Genomic DNA, 18,914 nt, shown 5'->3' with positions numbered 1-18,914 from the left:
CCTGGGAACTTATAATTGCCTATAACTGATATAATCTTGATGAAATCAAACAACAATATTTAGATCTTTTGAAGTATATACAGCCATTCATTACCCTCATGACCTTAAAGTCATGACCTGCATGAGCAGTCTCTATTATCCACCTCACAGATGGAGCACTGGAAGCAAATAGATATGGCATGGCTTGCGCAAGGTCGTAGAGAGTAAGGAGCAATAGAAGGGATGATAATAATAATAATTTGCATTCATAAACTGCTTTTTCTGCTGGAATATCTGAAGCTCTTAGCAATGCACAATTTAATTCATCATTAAAGCAATGCTGTGAGCTTAAAAAAAATACACATTAATTTCTGTAAGGGAGAAAAGTTTAAAAATATAGTTGGATAACTAATTTCATAACCATTCAGCTAGACTAGATGAAAAGTCATACTTTGCATCCAACTCCAACATGGAATGAGAATTCCAGGAAGGAGTAAAATACTCAGGTCAGGATCTGCCCAGCTATACCTCTTGCTTTCTGTTTCCCGTTTAAACCAGAGCCATAGAGACATAGTAGCCATTTAAGGGAATGACTGTAGAACTTGGAGTCAGGCAAATCCGGGTTCTTACTATATTTAGCCACTTACTGTGTGATCTTAGGTGAGAAACCTAACCTTGAATAAGCCTGTTTTCTCATTAGAAGATCAACTACATATGTAAAAAAATTTAAAACATCGGGTATCCAGCATGGTGTCTGGCACAAAATAACTGTTTGATAAATGGTTCATATTATTATTTACATCTATTAATAATAGTTAATGGTTCCTTCAGGGTTTTTTTTTTATTTCAAGTTGTAAACACATGGCTAAGCTAACTAAGCAAGGAATTCTGAAGACTGAACATATATATAGAGTTAAAGTTGAGGAAGGGGCTGACTGAAACTGACTAGCAGGTGCTTTGTCCCACTCTGTTCCCAAGTTTGCTCTCAAGGCCCACCCCATCCCCGCCACTCCAGATCCAATGGTATTCATGCACAATGGATCTGTGGCCAGAGCTGAAGAGGGTTTTCCCAAGTTTGGACCTTGGGGTAGGGAGCAAATGTGGAGAAAGATGGTCACTGAGAGAATTTCTCCACCCAATCAAAAAAAAAGGGGGCGGGGAGGGGAGGGGACAAAGAACAAAGCAAGAATAGAACTTGGAGATCTGTGGGAAAAAAGCCTTGGGAAGCAGCTGACTAAGGAGGTAAGAAGCTGAAGAATAAAGCTCTTCTGAAAACACCACAAGCCAAACTTTCTCAGGAAACTTTCATGTTGCCCAAGATGTGGCACAACATTTGAAATCCCACCTGTTAGGGAGAAGTCCTAGTAGGCAAACAGAACTCTCCCCTTCAAACATCAGTGGCTTTGGGTGAACGTAAGTGGACACTTATAGTTCACTGCTTAGTGTGAAATGGTTCAATCCAATGTGCTCATTCTAATATCTAGCTGAGAGTGGAAGTTTTAAGAAGTCAAGTTCAGGAGAGAGAATTGTGTTGGAAGAGACAGGCACTTCTTAGTGGGGTGCCAATGAGTCCATACACAGTGGTTCTGAAACAAGCAGTAAAAGCAGGTGGCTGCCTCACAGGATCAATGATTTTCGTTGAGTGTGAAGACTTTTTCATGTAATAATCCGGAAATTGTTCTCACCAAAACCAAGGCAGAATATATAAGTCTTTCCCATGGCATGAAAGTAGAGCAAATCTACCTAGAGTGCGACACTGAACAGGCAGAAGTCACTCCTAAGTAAATGATTACTACAGCATGGAGTTTGCAAAGCACGTGAGGTTTGTCTGTTTCCTTATTATAACTGTTGCAGTTCTGTGCCGTAGAGTCAATTTTGACTCATAGCAACCCTAAAGGACAGAGCAGAACTGCCCCATAGGATTTCCTAGCTGTCTTTTGGGGAGCATAGCGACAGATCTTTTCTCCTGCAGAGCTACTGGAGGCTTCAAACTGCTGGCCTTTTGGTTAGTAGCCAAGTGCTTAACCATTACACCACAAGCAGACTTCTTTTATTATGTCTACTACTACACAAATATATACATTTTTATATATCAATGTCCCCAGGCGGTGCAAATGATTTGCACTTGACTACTAACCTAAATGTTGTCAGTTCAATTCCACACAGCAGCACCACAGAAGAAAGGCATGGAGATCTCATTCCATAAAGATTACAGCCAAGAAAACCCTGTGGAACAATTCTACTCTGGAACACGTGGGTGGCCACGAGCTGGAATAGACTTGATGGCAACTGGTTTGTGTTAGGTATATACATAAAAAACAAAAATTTAAGAGATGAGATAAAGATGGAATAAAATATTTAAAATACTCTGTATTTTATTTGTTTATTCATGGTATAAAAACATGTCTTGGTCTTAACAATTATTAATAATTTTTTTGGTGAGAGAAATGTGAAGGAATATACATCATTATTTTTGAAAATCTTGGTTTGTCTGTTACAGTACATCAAGGGTCTAGAGTTCAATTTTTTTCAAAACATTTTAATGGCTGTCAGAGCTGAAAAGCTGTCTCACTAAGGTACATATAAGATGAACACTTAAGGCAAGGCTCATCATCAACAATGGTGTTTGTGTATCCATACTTCAGTCTTCTATTTAAGTTCAAATAGGGTAATTCTAGCTTCCAAAATTCTAGGCTATTCTGGGGGAATAAATAGTCTTCTCGATAAGTTCAATTTCTTCTCAGGTCATATTAGATTATATTGTTTTTATCTTGGACTAGAACTGAAGGAACAGAGGTATTAGCGTGCTGCCTCCACCATTTTCACTGTGTTTTCTTCTGTTGTGTGTCTGATGCGACCTTCCATTCAGTTTCTTTACAGAAAATTTTTCTCCTTTTTTCTTTCATTTTTTAAAAAATAATTTAATTTTTTTTTTGCTGTTGTTTTGTTAAAACTATACCCAGCAGAATATACACCAATTTAACAGTTTCTACATGTACAATTCAGTGACATTGATTACATTCTTCAAGTTGTGTGATCATTCTCGCCCTCCTTTTCCAAATTTTTCCTCTCCCATTAAAAAAAACTCACGGTTCCCTAAGCTTCCTATCTAACCTTTCAAGATATTTGTTTAAAACAGCACAATGCTCAAGGCAGCCATTCCTTACTAATTAAGCTATTTTTTTTTTTATTGTTTGGTTTAAGAAGACTTCAGGGGATATTTTTGGTTTAAGATTCAAATATTATCTCAGGGCAATAATTTCAGGGGTTCATTCAGTCTCAGTGGCTCCAGAAACTCTGGATTCCATGACAATTTGAAATTCTATTCTATGCTTTTCCCCTTTTGATCAGAATTCTTTTATAGAATCTTTGATCAAAATGTTCAGTAATGGTAGCTGGGCGTCATTGAGTTGTTCTGGCTTCAGGGCAAAGGAGGTAGTTGTTCATGGAGGCAATTTGCCACACATTCTATTTCTTTTTAAGACACCAGTTACAATGGTATGGATTAGGCGGTAGAATAGAAACACACAATATTATTAGGTCAATTAACTTGAATATCCCATGAAACCATGACCCTAAATCTCCAAGCCAAGAAACTAAATTCCATGAAGTCTTTGTCCATATGTAAGTAGCCTTAGCTGCTTTTTGTTGTTCTTGTAAAAATATATATCACACAACATTTGCCAATTCAACTTTGTACAAGTGTACAACTTATTGATATCAATTAATCTGCTAGGCAGCCCTTGCTTTTAGTCAAAGAGAAATTTCCATCACCATAAATGGAAACTTAGTATTCTGTAATCAATTAGCTTCCCTTTTCACCCTCCCTCCTGCCCCTGGTAACCACTAATAAACTTTGGTGTCTGTACATTTGCCTGTTCTTGTCATTTTATATGAGTGAAGTCCTAAGATATTCATCCTTTTGTGATTATTTCTCTCAGCAAGCTCCATCCATGATGTAGCTTGTGTTGGGACTTCATTTTTCTTTATGGCTGAGTGGTACTTCATTGTATATGTGTACCACATTTTGTTTATCCATTCATTCACTGATGGGCATTCCTAGGTTGCTTCAACCTTTGGCTATTGTGAATAGTGCTGCAACAAATACCAGTATACATATGTCTACTCGTGTCGCTGCTTTCAAGTACCTTGGCTATATACCTAGGAGTGGAATTGCTAGGTCTTATGGTAGTTATATTTTTAGTTTTTTCAGGAACTGTCACATTGTTTTCCACAATGGCTGTACCATTTTGTGTTCTCACCAGCAATAGGCAAGTGTTCCAACTTCCCCACATTCTCACCAACATTCTTTATTTTCCATTATTTTATTTTTTATCTTAGCCATACTAAAAAACAAACTAACCAAACCCATTGTCTTCAAGTCAATTCTGACTCATAGCAACCCTATACGACAGACAGAGTAGAACCACCCTATAGAGTTTCCAAGGAACTCCTGGTGGATTCAAATTGCTGACCTTTTGATTAGCAGCCGTAGCACTTAACCACTATAAGACCGGGGCTTCCATAGCCATACTAGTGGAAGTGAAATGGCATCTCATTGTGGTTTTGATTTGTATTCTCTGATGGCTAATGACATTGAGCATCTTTCCATGTGTTTGGTAGACATTTGAATGTCCTCTTTGATGAAACGTCTATTCAAATCCCTTCCCCATTTTTTGGTTGGGTCATTTGTTTTCTTGTTGTTAAGTTGTCAAATTTTATATACATTTTGGCTAATAGATTCTTATTGGATATATGGTTTCCAATGATATTCTCCCAGTTGGTGGCTTGTCTTTTCACTTTTTTGGTTAAGTACTTTGATGAACAAAAGTATTTGATTTTTAAACAGTCCCATTTATTTATATTATCTTTTGCTGTTTTTGCTTTTATAATTATATTAGATACTTCATTGTTAAAAGACAGGCCCAATAACCTTGCCCCTGCCTTTTAATCTAAGAATTTTATGGTTTTGGTTTGCGCACTTAGGTCCTTTATCCATTTTGATTTTGTTTTTGTGTCTGGTGTGAGGCATAGATGCTGTTTAATTTTTCTGCATGTGGAAATCCAATTTTCCCAACGCCATTATTGAAAAGGCCCTCCTTTTCGTATTAAATGGATGTACCACTCTTGTCAAAAGTCAGTTTGCCATGGATGTGGAGGTTTACATCTGGATTCTCGATTCTATTCTATTGATCTATGTGCCTATTATTAAACCAGTACCAGGCTGTTTTGGTTACTGTAGCTATATAATACATTTTAAAATCCGGAAGTGTGAATCCTTTCACTTTCTTCTTCTCATTCAAAATTGCTTTAGCTGTTCAAGGCCTCTTGCCAATCCGTATAAAGTTGAGGATTGGTTTTTCCAGTTTTGTAAAAATGGCCATTGAAATTTTCATCAGGATTGCATTGACTGTATAGATCCTTCTGTGTAGTATTGACCTCTTAACAGTATTAAGTCCTTCAATCCATGAACACTCAACATTTTTCAATTTATTTAAGTCTTCTTTAATCTCTTTCATCATTTTTATACTTGATAAGTCCTTTAATTTCCCCATGGAGTCCTTCACTATTGCAACTCGAGGCTTGAATTTTTTCTTCAGTTCTTTCAGCTTGAGAAACACCGAGTGCGTTCTTCCCTTTTGGTTTTCCATCTCCAGCTCTTTGCACATGTCATTATAATACTTTACTTTGTCTTCTCGAGAGGCCCTTTGAAACCTTCTGTTCAGTTCTTTTACTTCATCAATTCTTCCTTTTGCTTTAGCGGCTCGACGCTCAACAGCAAATTTCAGAGTCTCCTCTGACATCCATCTTGGTCTTTTCTTTCTTTCTTTCCTGTCTTTTCAGTGACCCCTTGCTTTCTTCATGGATGATGTCCTTGATGTCATTCCACAACCCGTCTGGTCTTCGGTCACTAGTGTTCAATGCATCAAATCTGTTCTTCAGATGGTCTCTAAATTCAGGTGGGATATACTCAAGGTCATATATTGGCTCTCATGGACTTGCTCTGATTTTCTTCAGTTTCATTTTGAACTTGCATATGTTCCACAGTCAGCCCCTGCTTGTTCTGACTGATGATATTGAGCTTTTCCATCGTCTCTTTCCACAGATGTAGTCAATTTGATTTCTGTGTGTTCCACCTGGCTAGGTCCATGTGTACAGTTGCTATTTATGTTGGTGAAAGAAGGTATTTGCAATTAAGAAGTCATTGGTCTTGCAAAATTCTATCATTTGATCCCTGGCATTGTTTCTATCACCAAGGCCATATTTTCCAACTACTGATCCTTCTTCTTTGTTTCCAACTTTTGCATTCCAATCACCAGTAATTATCAATGCATCTTAATTGCATGTTTGATCAATTTCAGACTGCAGCAGCTGATAAAAATCTTCTATTTCTTCATCTTTGGCCCTGGTGGTTGGTGTGCAAATTTGAATAATAGTCATATTAACCGGTCTTCCTTGTAGGCGTATGGATATTATCCTTTCACTGACAGCTTTGTACTTCAGGTTAGATCTTGAAACATTCTTTTTGATGATGAATGCAACATCATTCCTCTTTGAGTTGTCATTCCCAGCATGGTACACTATATGATTGTCTGATTCAAAATGGCCAATGCCAGTCCGTTTCAGCTGACTAATGCCTAGGATATCAATGTCTATGCTTTCCATTTCATTTCTGATGATTTCCAATTCAAGCCTCAAGTTGCAGTAGTGAAGGATTCCATGGGGAAAATATTAAATGATGCAGGAAGCATCAAAAGAAGATGGAAGGAATACACAGAGTCATTATGCCAAAAAGAATTAGTTGATATTCAACCATTTCAAGAGGTGGCATGTGATCAGGAACCAATGGTACTGAAGGAAGAAGTCCAAGCTGTTCTGAAGGCACTGGCAAAAAACAAGGCTCCAGGATTTGATGGAATATCAATTGAGATGTTTCAACAAACAGATGCAGCACTGGAGGTGCTCACTCATCTATGCCAAGAAATATGGAAGACAGCTTCCTGGCCAACTGACTGGAAGAGATCCATATTTATGCCTATTCCCAAGAAAGGTGATCCAACTGAATGTGGAAATTATAGAACAATATCATTAATATCACATGCAAGCAAAATTTTGCTGAAGATCATTCAAAAATGGCTGCAGCAGTATATCTACAGGGAACTGCCAGAAATTCAGGCCGGTTTCAGAAGAGGACGTGGAACCAGCGATATCATTGCTGATGTCAAATGGATCCTGGCTAAAAGCAGAGAATACCAGAAGGATGTTCACCTTTCTTTTATTGACTATGCAAAGGCATTCGGCTGTGTGGATCGTAACAAACTATGGACAACATTGCGAAGAATGGGAATTCCAGAACACTTAATTGTGCTCATGAGGAAACTTTACACAGATCAAAAGGCAGTTGTTTGGACAGAACAAGGGGATACTGATTGGTTTAAAGTCAGGAAAGGTGTGTGTCAGGGTTGTATTCTTTCACCATACCTATTCAATCTGTGTGCTGAGCAAATAATCCAAGAAGCTGGACTATATGAAGAAGAACAGGGCATAGGGATTGGAGGAAGACTCATTAACAACCTGCATTATGCAGATGACACAACCTTGCTTGCTGAAAGTGAAGAGGACCTGAAGCACTTACTAATGAAGATCAAAGACAACAGCCTTCAGTATGGACTGCACCTCAATATAAAGAAAACAAAAATCCTCACAACTGGACCAATGAGCAGCATCATGATAAATGGAGAAAAGATTGAAGTTGTCAAGGATTTCATTTTACTTGGATCCACAATCAACAGCCATGGAAGCAGCAGTCAAGAAATCAAAAGACATATTGCATTGGGTAAATCTGCTGCAAAGGACCTCTTCAAAGTGTTGAAGAGCAAAGATGTCATCCTGAAGACTAAGGTGTGCCTGACCCAAGCCATGGTATTTTCAATTGCATCATATGTATGTGAAAGCTGGACAATGAATAAGCAAGACCGAAGAAGAGTTGAAGCCTTTGAATTGTGGTGTTGGCGAAGAATATTGAATATACCATGGACTGCCAAAAAAGCGAACAAATCTGCTTGGAAGAAGTGCGGCCAGAATGCTCCTTAGAGGCAAGGATGGCGAGACTGCGTCTTACATACTTTGGACATGTTGTCAGGAGGGATCAGTCCCTGGAGAAGGACATCATGCTTGGCAGAGTACAGGGTCAGGGGAAAAGAGGAAGACCCTCAACAAGGTGGATTGACACAGTGGCTGCAACAATGAGCTCAAGCATAATAATGGTTGTAAGGATAGCTCAGGACCGGGCAGTGTTTCGTTCTGTTGTACGTAGGGTCGCTATGAGTCGGAACCCACTCGATGGCACCTAACAACAACTTACAAGTCCTTTAAGTTTATGGTTAGATTTATTCCTACATATTTTATTCTCCTGTATGCCTTTGTAAATGAAATAGTTTTTCTAATTTCCGTTTCAGATTTCTCATTGCTGGTGTATAGAAACCCAACTGATTTTTGTTTGTTGGCCTTGTATCCTGCAAGTTTGCTAAATTCCTCTATTAGCTATAGAAGTTTTCCTGTGGATTCTTTTGTATTTTCTCTATATAAGATCATTGCATGCACAAATAGAAATAATTTTACTTCTTTTCCAATATGGATACCTTTTATTTTTGTTTCTTGCCTTATTTTTCTGGCTAGTACTTCTAATACAATATTTCATAAGGGTGGTAAGAGCAGGTACTCTTGTCTTCTCTATTCCGAGAGGAAATCTCTCAATCTTTCCTCATTAAGTGTGCTGTTGGCTTTTCATATATGCCCTGAATCGCATTGAAGAACTTCTATTACTATCTTGTTGAGGGATTTCATTAATTAAGGGCGTTGGATTTTATCAAATGTCTTTTCTGCATCCACAGAGATTTTCATGTAGTTCTTTTTCATTGTTCTGTTGATGTGGTGTATTACGCTGACAATTTTTTTTTTAACGTTGAACCATCCTTGTGTTCCTGGAATAAACCCTATTTGATCATGGTGTACAACTCTTTTAATATGCTATTGGATTCTGTTTGCTCGTGTTTTGTTGAGGGTTTTTGCATTCATACTCATAGGGGATATTGCCCTGTATTTTGTTTTCTTTTAGTGTCTTTGTCTTCTTTTGATATCAAAGTTACTCTTGCTATATAGAATGAATTAAGGAGTATTCCTTCCTTCTCTATCTTTTTGAAGACTTTGAACAAGATTGATGTCAGTTCTTTAAATGTTTCGAAAAATTCCCCAGTGAAGCCATCTGCTCAAAGACTTTTGTTGTTGTTGAGAAGTTTTTGAACACTGATTCAATCCTTCAATTGTTATGGGTCTGTTAAGGTTTACTATTTGCTCTTGAGTCAGTTTGAGCAGGTTGTTTTTCCTAAGAATTTGTCCATTTCATCTAGGTTACTCAGTTTGTTGCTATAAAGTTGTTCATAGTATTCTGTCATACTTCTTTTTATTTCTGTTGGGTCAATTGTAATGTTTCCAATTTCATTTCTAATTTTGGTTATTTGTATCTTTTTTCATTTTCTGTTTCTCAGTTTAGCTAAAAGTTTGTCAATTTTATTGATCTTTTCAAAGAATCAACTTTTGGTTTTGTTGATTCTATCATTTTTAGTTTTCACTTTCATTTATTTCTGCTCTGATCTTTGTTATTTCTTTTCTTCTGATAGGCTTAGGCTTAGTTTTCTTTCCTTTCTAGTTCTTCAAATTATAGTTAGAATGTTGATTTGAGATCTTTCTTCTTTTTTCATGTAGACATGTAATGCTATAAATTTTCCTCTGAGTACTGCCTTCACTGCATCCTATAAGCTTTGGTATGTTCTGCTTTCATTTTCATTTGATCTAAGTAATTTGTGTATTCACTCTGGAAAGGTCCACGTGTATAGTTGCTGTTTATGTTCTTGAAAAAAATGTATTTGCAATGAAGAAGTCATTGATCTTGCAAAATTCTATCATGTGATCTATGGCATTGTTTCTATCATCAAGGCCATATTTTTCAACTACTGATCCTTCTTCTTTGTTTCCAACTTTCAAATTCCAATCACTAGTAATTATCAATGAACGCATCCTGATTGCATTTTCGATCAATTTCAGACTGCAGAAGATGATAAAAATCTTCAATTTCTTCATCTTTGGCCTTAGCGGTTGGTGTGTAAATTTGAATAATAGACCTATTAACTGCCCTTCCTTGTACGCATATAGATATTATCCTATCACTGACAGCATTGTACTTAGGGCTAGATCTTGAAATGTTCTTTTTGGAAATGCATGGAATGCCATTCCTCTTCAATTTGTCATTCCTGGCATAGCAGACCATATGATTATCCAATTCAAAATGGCCAATGCCAATCAAATTCAACTCACTAATGCCTATGATATCAATGTTTATGCATTCCATTCACATTGGAACAATGGTAAAACTTAACATCATCAGTCAGAACAAGGCCAGAGGCTGACTATGGTATAGATCATCAATTGCTCATATACAAGTTTAAGTTCAAGCCGAAAAAAAAATAGAACAAGTCCACGAAAGCCAAAGTATAACTGAGTACATCCCCTGAATTTAGAGACCATCTCAAGGATAGATTTGATACGTTGAACACTAACGACCAAAGACCAAATGAATTGTGGAAGGACATCATACACAAAGAAAGCAAGGGGTCATTAAAAAGGTAGGAAAGAAAGAAAAGACAAAAGTGGATGCTGGAAGAGACTCTGAAACTTGCTCTTGAATGCCGAGTAGCTAAAGTGAAAGGAAGAAATGATGAAGTAAAAGAGCTGAATAGAAGATTTCAAAGGGCAGCTCGAGAAGACAAAGTAAAGTATTATAATGACATGTGCAAAGATCTGGGATTAGAAAACCAAAAGGGAAGAACATGCTCTGGATTTCTCAAGCTGAAAGAACTGAAGAAAAAATTCAAGCCTCAAGTTGCAATATTGAAGGATTCTACAGGGAAAATATTAAACAATGCAGGAAACATCAAAAGAAGATGGAAGGAATATACAGAGTCACTATGCCAAAAGAATTGGTAGGCATTCAACCTTTTCAGGAGGTAGCATGCTATTAGGAACTGATGGCACTGAAAGAAGAGATTCAAGCCGCACTGAAGGCATTGGAGAAAAACAAGGTCCCAGGAGTTGGTGGAATACCAAATAATATGTTTCAACAAATGGATGCAGTGCTGGAAGTGCTCACTCGTCTATGCCAAGAAATTTGGAAGACAGCTACCTGGCCACTATTCCAAAGGAAGAAGATCCAAAAGAATGAGGAAATTATTAACCAATATCATTAATATCACAGGCAACTACAATTTTGCTGAATATCATTCAAAAGCAGTTGTAGCGGTATATCAGCAGGGAACTGCCAGAAATTCAAGCTGGATTCAGAGGCAGGTGTGGAACCAGGTATATCATTGCTGATGTCAGATGGATCATGCCTGAAAGCAAGGAATTGGCAATGGAATTGATGTTTACCTGTGTTTTATTGACTATGTAAAGGCATTGACTGTGTGGATCATAACAAATTATGGATAACATTGCAAAGAATAGGAATTTCAGAACATTTAATTGGGCTCATGGGGAATCTGTACATGGATCAAGAGGCAGTAACTCAAACAGAACAAGGGAATACTGTGTAGTTTAAAGTCAGAAAAGGTGTGCTTCTGGGTTGTATCCTTTCCCCACACTTATTCAATCTGTGTGCTGAGCAACTAATGTGAGAAGCTGGACTCTATGAAGAAGAATGTGGCATCATTAACTCATTAAGAACCTGAGTTATGCAGATGACACAATCTTGCTTTGCTGAAAAAGGGCTTGAAGTTCTTCCTGATGAAGATTAAAGAGTACAGTCTTCAATATGGATTATGCCTCAACATAAAGAAAACAAAAATCCTCACAACTGGACCAATAAGCAACATCATGATAAATAGAGAAAAGATTGAAATTGTCAAGGATTTCATTTTACTTGGATCCACAATCAACACCCATGGAAGCAGCAGTCAAGAAACCAAATGACACATTGCGCTGAGCAAATCTGCTGCAAAGGACCTCTTTAAAGTGTTAAAAAGCAAAGAAGTCACTTTAAGGACTAAGGTGCACCTGACCCAAGCCATGGTGTTTTCAGTCACTGCACATGCATGTGCGATCTGGACAATGGATAAGGAAAACCAAAGAAGAATTCACACATTTGAATTACGGTGTTGACGAGGGATACTTAACACCACGGACTGCCAAAAGAACCAAAATATGTGTCTTGGAGGAAATAAAGCCAGAATGCTCCTTAGAAGCAGGATGGTGAACTACATCTCATATACTTCGGACATTATCAGGAGGCATCAGTCCCTGAAGAAGGACATCATGCTTGGTAGAGGGTCATCGAAAAAGAGGAAGATCCTCAAAGAGATAAATTGACACAGCAGCTGCAACAATGGGCTCAAGCAGAACAACGATTGTGAGGATGGCGCAGAACCAGGCAGTGTTTCATTCTGTTGTATGTAGGGTCACTGATTCGAAACCAACTCGATGGCACTTAAACAACAACAAGTAATTTGTGATTTCTCTTTCGATTTCTTCCTTGACCCTTTGGTAGTTTGACTGCCTGTTGTTTCATTTCCATATGCTTGTGTATTACAGTTTTCTTTCCACTATGGATTGCTAGTGTCACTCCATTGTGGCCAGATAAAATACTTTGTATGATTTCAATCTTTTTTAAATTTATAAGAGCTTGATTTGTGAACTAACATGTGGTCTATCTTGGAGATCATCCATGTGCACCAGAGTGGAAGATACATTGTGCTGTTTTGGGGTGGAGCATTCTACGTATTCCTGCTAAGTCTAGTTGTGTTATGGTGTAATTCAGGCCCTCTTTTTTCTTGTTCATCTTCTTTCCAGATGTTCTGTCAAATATGGAAAGTGGTGTATTGAAATCTTCAACTATTATAGTAATGTTGTCTATTTCTGTCTTCCATTCTATCAGTGTTTGCTTTGTACATTTAGGTTCTCTGATATTGGGTACATGTATATTTATGACTGTTGAATCTTCTTGATCAGTTGATCCTTTTTTCATTATATATAATGTTCACCTTTATCTCTTCTAACAGATTTTGTCTTTAAATCTACTTTGTCTTATATGAAAATTGCCACCCCAGCTGTCTTTTGGTTATTATTTGCATGGAATATTTCCATCCTTTCCCTTTTGGTCCATTTTTGTATTTGTGTGTAAGGTGTGTCTCTTGTAAGCAGTATATCGTTGAATCATTTTTTTTTAATTCTTTCTGCTACTATCTGCCTTTTGATTGGAGTATTTAATCCATTTACATTCACTGTAATTACTGATAAGAAAGGACTTACTTTTGCCATTTTTTAATTTGTTTTATATGTGCCTTGAGGCTTCTTTGTAATTTTCCTGTCATACTGCCTGCTTTTATGTTTTGTTAATTTATAGTAGCATGCCATTTTCCTTCCTATTTGTGCGTTTTATTTTAAGATTTTTCTTAGTGGTTACATGAATATTAAATTTGTTATCTTGCATTTGTAGCATCCTTGTAAATTGATACCAACTTAACTTCAGTAACAAACAAATTCTATACCTATACCGTCCCCCCCCATTTTGTTGTTGTTACTACCGATTACATTTTTATACTTCTTGAGCACTGTAATATAATTTTATACTTGCTTTTCATACATTTGACATTTAAAAGCATGAAGGACAAAATAACTAGAATTATCAATCATGAAATCCTTATTGCTAGTCTTTATATTTCCCTATGCAATTATCCTTACTAGTGTTTTTTTTTTTTTTTTAATGTATGGATATAAATTGCTTTGTATTATCTTTTCTTTTCCATCTGCAGGACTCCCATTAGTATTTTTTTAATGGCCAGTCTATGGGATATGAGCTTCCTCAGCCTCTGTTTGTCTGAAAATGTTTTAATTTTACCCACATTTTTGAAAGACAGTGCAGTATTCTTGGTTGACAGTTTTTTTTTTTTTTTTCTTTCAGCTCTTTAAATATATCGTTCCATTGTCTTCTGGTATCCAATGTTTCTAAGCAGAAATCAGAACTTAATCTTTTTAGGGGATCCTTTATATCTTTATATCTGGGTTTTTATATGTGGATATTTGCCTCTCTTGCTGATTTTAAGATTTTCTTTTTATCTTTACTTTTTGAGAGCCGATTATGATGTGTCTTGATGTAGTTTTCTAGGCTTATCCTGCTTGAAGTTTGCTTGAGTCTCTGCTTTCAAGTCTTTGGATATATACCTAGGAGTAGAATTACTGGGTCATTTGGTAGTTCTATTTTTAGTTTTCGAGGAACCAGCACACTATTTTCCATTTTGTGGTAACATTTTGCATTCCCACCAGCAATAGATAAGGGTTCCAATTTCCCCACATCCTCACCAACATTTGTTATTTTCTGTTTTCTTAAATCATCTTAGTCATCCTGGAGAGAGTGAAATAGTATCTCATTGTGATTTTGATTTGCATTTCTCTGATGGCTAATTATGATGAGCAGCTTTTCATGTGTTCAGTGGCTGTTCAAATGTTCTCTTTGGTGAAATGTCTGTTCAAGTCCTGTGCTCATTTTATGATAGAGTTATTTGTCCTTTTTAATTTTTATGAGGTCCCATTTTTTTATTTTGTCTTTTTCTGTTTGCACTTCTTAAAAATTATATTAGATAATCCATTTTCAAAACCTAGTCCTGACGGTGTTGCCACTGTTTTTTCTTCTAAGAACTTTTTGGTTTTAGTTTGCATATTTAGGTTCTTAGTCCATTTTGAATTTGTTTTTCTGTATGGTGTGAGACATGACTCTCTTTCATTTTTCTGCATGTGGAAATCCAATTTTCTCAACACCATTTATTGAAGAGGCTCTTCATTCCCCATTGAATGGACTTAGCACCCTTGTCAAAAATTAGTTGACAACAGGTGTTTGGGTTTATTTCCGGACTCGCAATTCCATTCCATTGGTCTAAATGTCTGTTGTTATACCAGTACCAGACTCCTTTTAACACTGTGGCAATGTAGGAAATGTGAGTCCACCTACGTTGTTCTTCTCTTTCAACATTGATTTAGTTATCTGAAGTCTCTTGCCATGCCATATGAAATTGTGGATTGGTATTTCCACTTCTGTAAAGAAGGCCGTTGGAATTTTGATCAAGATTGACTTGAACTTGTAGATCGCTTTGGATAGTATTGACATCTTAACAATATTAAGTCTTCTAATTCATGAACATGGAACATCTTTCTATTTACTTAAGTCTTCTTTCAATTTTTTTTTTAGTACTATTTTATAATTTTCATTTTATAAGTCTTTTACATTTCTGGTTAGGTTTATTCCTAGGTATTGTATTCTCTTAGATGTTATTGTAAATGCAATTGTTTCTCTAATTTTCATTTCAGATTTCCTTCTTGTTGCTGTTTTATAGAAACCCAACTGATTTTTGTTTGTTGGCCTCGTACCCTTCAACTTTGCTAAATTCCTCTATTAGTTCAAGAAGTTTTCCTGCAGACTCTTTGGAATTTCCTATACAAAATCATGTCATCCACGAATACAGATAATTTTACTTCTTGTTTTCCAATCTGAATACCTTTTATTTCTTTTTTATTTTTCTTATTGCTCTGACTAAGACTTCTAACACAATATTGAAGAGAAGTGGAGAGAGTGGGCACTCTTGTTCCCAATTTCAGGGGGAAAGCTCTTATTCTTTCTCATTAGGTATAGTGTTGGTTGTTGTTTTTTCACACATGTCTTGAATCATATTGAGGAATTTCCCTTCTATTCCAATCTTCTTTTTGGTTTTTACCATGAAAGGGTGGTGGGTTTTATTAAACGGTTTTTCTTCATCCATAAAGATGATCACTTGTTTCTTTTCCTTTGTTCTATTGATGTAGTGTATTATGTTGATTGATTTTCTAATGTTGAACCATCCCTGCATTCTTGAATAAATCCCACTTGGTCATGGTGTATGACTCTTTTAATATGCTGTTGAATTCTCTTCACTAGTATTTTGGTGAGGACTTTTTATCTATATTCATAAGAGACATTGACTTGTAGTTTTCTTTTTCTTATGGTGTCTTTGTCTAGTTTTGATATCAGGGTCATGTATGCCTCATAGAATGAATTAGAGAGTATTCCTTTCTTCCCCACCTTTTGGAAGAGTTTAAATGGTATTGGTGTTAATTCTTCTCTAAGTGTTTGGTAGAATTCCCCAGTGAAGCCACATGGTCCAGGACTTTTTTTTTGTTGTTGTTGGGAGGTTTTTGATCGCAGATTCAATGTCTTCACTTGTGTTGGTCTGTTGAGACTTTCTATTTCCACTTGAGCTAGTTTGGGTAGGTTGTGTACTTCTAAGAATTTCATCTAGGTTGTCCAGTTTGTTCATGTACATTTGCTTATAATATTTATAATATTCTGTCATAATGTGCTCAGCAGTCTTTAGCTGCAATTCTTATAACTCTCTAGCCTCCATAATTTGTACTATTTTGTCTTCTAACTTGATGATTCTTTTTCCTGCCTGATTACATCAATTATTAAATCCTTCTGTTGTGTTTCTCATTTAGTTATTGTCTCTTTCAGTTGCAATAATTCTGTTTGGTTTCTTTTTTAGAGTGTCTATCTCTTTTTTGGAAACCCTGGTGGCATAGTGGTTAAGTGCTATGGCTGCTAACCAAAAGGTCTGCAGTTACGATCCAGCCAGTGCTCCTTGGAAAATCTATAGGGTAGTTCTGCTCTGTCCTATGTGGTTGCTATGAGCAGAATCCACTCAATGGCAATGGGTTTGGTTTTGGTCTTATCTCTTTTTTAAAAATCCTTGTTTTGTTCATGTATTGTTTTCCTGAATTCTTTCAGATTTTTGTCTATGTTTTCCTTAGTTCTTTGATTATTTTTAACATTGTTGTATGATATTCTTCCATTCTGTTCATTATTCTGGCTTCCTGAGATGCTATTTCACTCCTTCCTCATGTTCATTTCAGTGGGTCTTCATTTCTCTCATCCTTCCATTCCTTGTAATTTTTTGTTGGGGCATTAGAATTTTTGAGGGTGTGAGGTTTCTTATTTATCTCCAGTATTTGGTGTTTTTACCTGCACTACTTGTGGAAGAAAATTTTATGTGGGCAGTTTTTGGCCTTTGCTACCACTTCCTCTCCCTCTTTGTGATAACTTTTTCTCCTTCTCTAATTTAATAGGAACTCAAAAGTTCCATATCTTGATTTTCAACTTTCAATGCCTCCTAAACACACCAGAGAATATGCAGTGATCTCTCTATTTACTAGGGTGTGCAACCACTCAGGCAAGATATTTCACACTAATCAATCTGTCCACCAGGGGGCCCCGTCCCTTCTCTCTGTTTATTACTCCCTCCCCTGCTCTGTTTCTGTAAACATGCTTTCAGTTGAAAATCCCACGTTCAGTGAACCAGTGGGAACTCAGTGCTGCCCTCAAGTTTGCCAAGACTCCTTCCCTGCTGTGTTGGGGGTTCTTATGTCTCAGCAGGCATTCAGGGGAATCACAGGCTGACTTTCCTTTTTATCAGGAGGAAGAGGGGCTGGCACTCAACAGACAGGCCTGCAAGAGATCTTTTTGTTGATTTCAGAGCTCCAGTGGCCCTGTGGTGGTTGGGAGGAGTAGTCTCCACTTAAGTGAACCATCTCATAGCTCCACTGCAGGATTCATTTTGTAAGTGTTTGTATCAGTCCAGCAGCCAACAGTAACCAGGTGGGAACAGAGCTGGTGTGCTCCGAATGGACTGCAGTGAGGTCTGCCTTGTTACTATCAGAACTCCACTGGTAGTACATTGACTGTGAGTGCAGACTCCACTCAGGGAACCTACTTCCTAGCACACAACAGCCTCAGTGAGCCATCCTCAGTGCTGACTGAAGGGGACGCAGACAGACCCGGACTGACCCTCAGGGAGATCTGTCTAGTTGATTTTGAAGGCATGAGCTATGGGGTACACATGCAGGCAGGCAGAGTGCTGCCTGTGGGAACAGACTCCACTGCAGGGGGCCTTCCATAGCAGTTCTCAACTCCTTGGCAGCTGACACCAGGTGGATAAGGGGTTGTCAAGCTTCAAATAGACCCCCATAGAGTTTGCCTTATTGATTTTAGAGCAGAAACTTGGGGTCCTGTCTGTTTGCAAAGGCAAGGGGTGTGGTACTTAGGGAAGCAGGCTCTTTTTCTGGGGTAACCGCCCCAATTCACAGCAGCTGGTGGCCTTTGTAGCTGAGGCCCATCCTACTGTATGCAATTTGTTGCTGCCTCTTTGATTCTTGCCTGTCTGCAGTTCCCCACTGCTGTCCTCTGCTCTTCAATTCAGAGTCCCTCAAGGCTGAGCACTGTTTTCTTGCTGTATTTCTTGATGTATTTGTGAGGAGGGGCAGGAGAACTATGTATTTTTAACCCATGCCAGCAAAGCCTGAGTGGGAATCCCAGATTTCCATGCTCATCAGGTTGTAACAAAGCAGCGACACCCCCTCCCCGCCCAAGTCAGGGTGGTGTCAAAGAAGGCCAAGTAGGAGCTGGGACTTTCACCATCACCAGGTGGTAACAAGTCTCCCGCTCACAGTGTCAGTAAAGCCCATGGGTGGAGCCACCCTCACCCATCAGGAATGAAATATCCCTCCCTCCCTCACTGGAGTGGTATCATGGTAGGGCTTTCACCACTGTTCAGTGATAAACAGGCTAGCCCTATGTGGTGCCAGTGGAGACCCTGTGGGAAGTGATGATAAGGAAATCCTACCCTTCCTAGTCAGAGAGCTATTGGTGGAGGTCAAGTGGTGAGCCTGAACTCCCACCTCCTTACAACAGGAAGGAAGATCCCCCTTCCTCAGGTGTCAGTGGATACCACTTGGGGAACCTGGACTTCTACCTCCACCAGACACATCCCTCACCTTTTACCAGAGTAGTGTACAAACAAAAAAGG

The sequence above is a fragment of the Loxodonta africana genome, chromosome 25, assembly GCF_030014295.1.
Source record: "Loxodonta africana isolate mLoxAfr1 chromosome 25, mLoxAfr1.hap2, whole genome shotgun sequence".
NCBI classification, from domain to species: Eukaryota; Metazoa; Chordata; class Mammalia; order Proboscidea; family Elephantidae; genus Loxodonta; species Loxodonta africana.
This window is presented reverse-complemented; position numbering follows the sequence as displayed.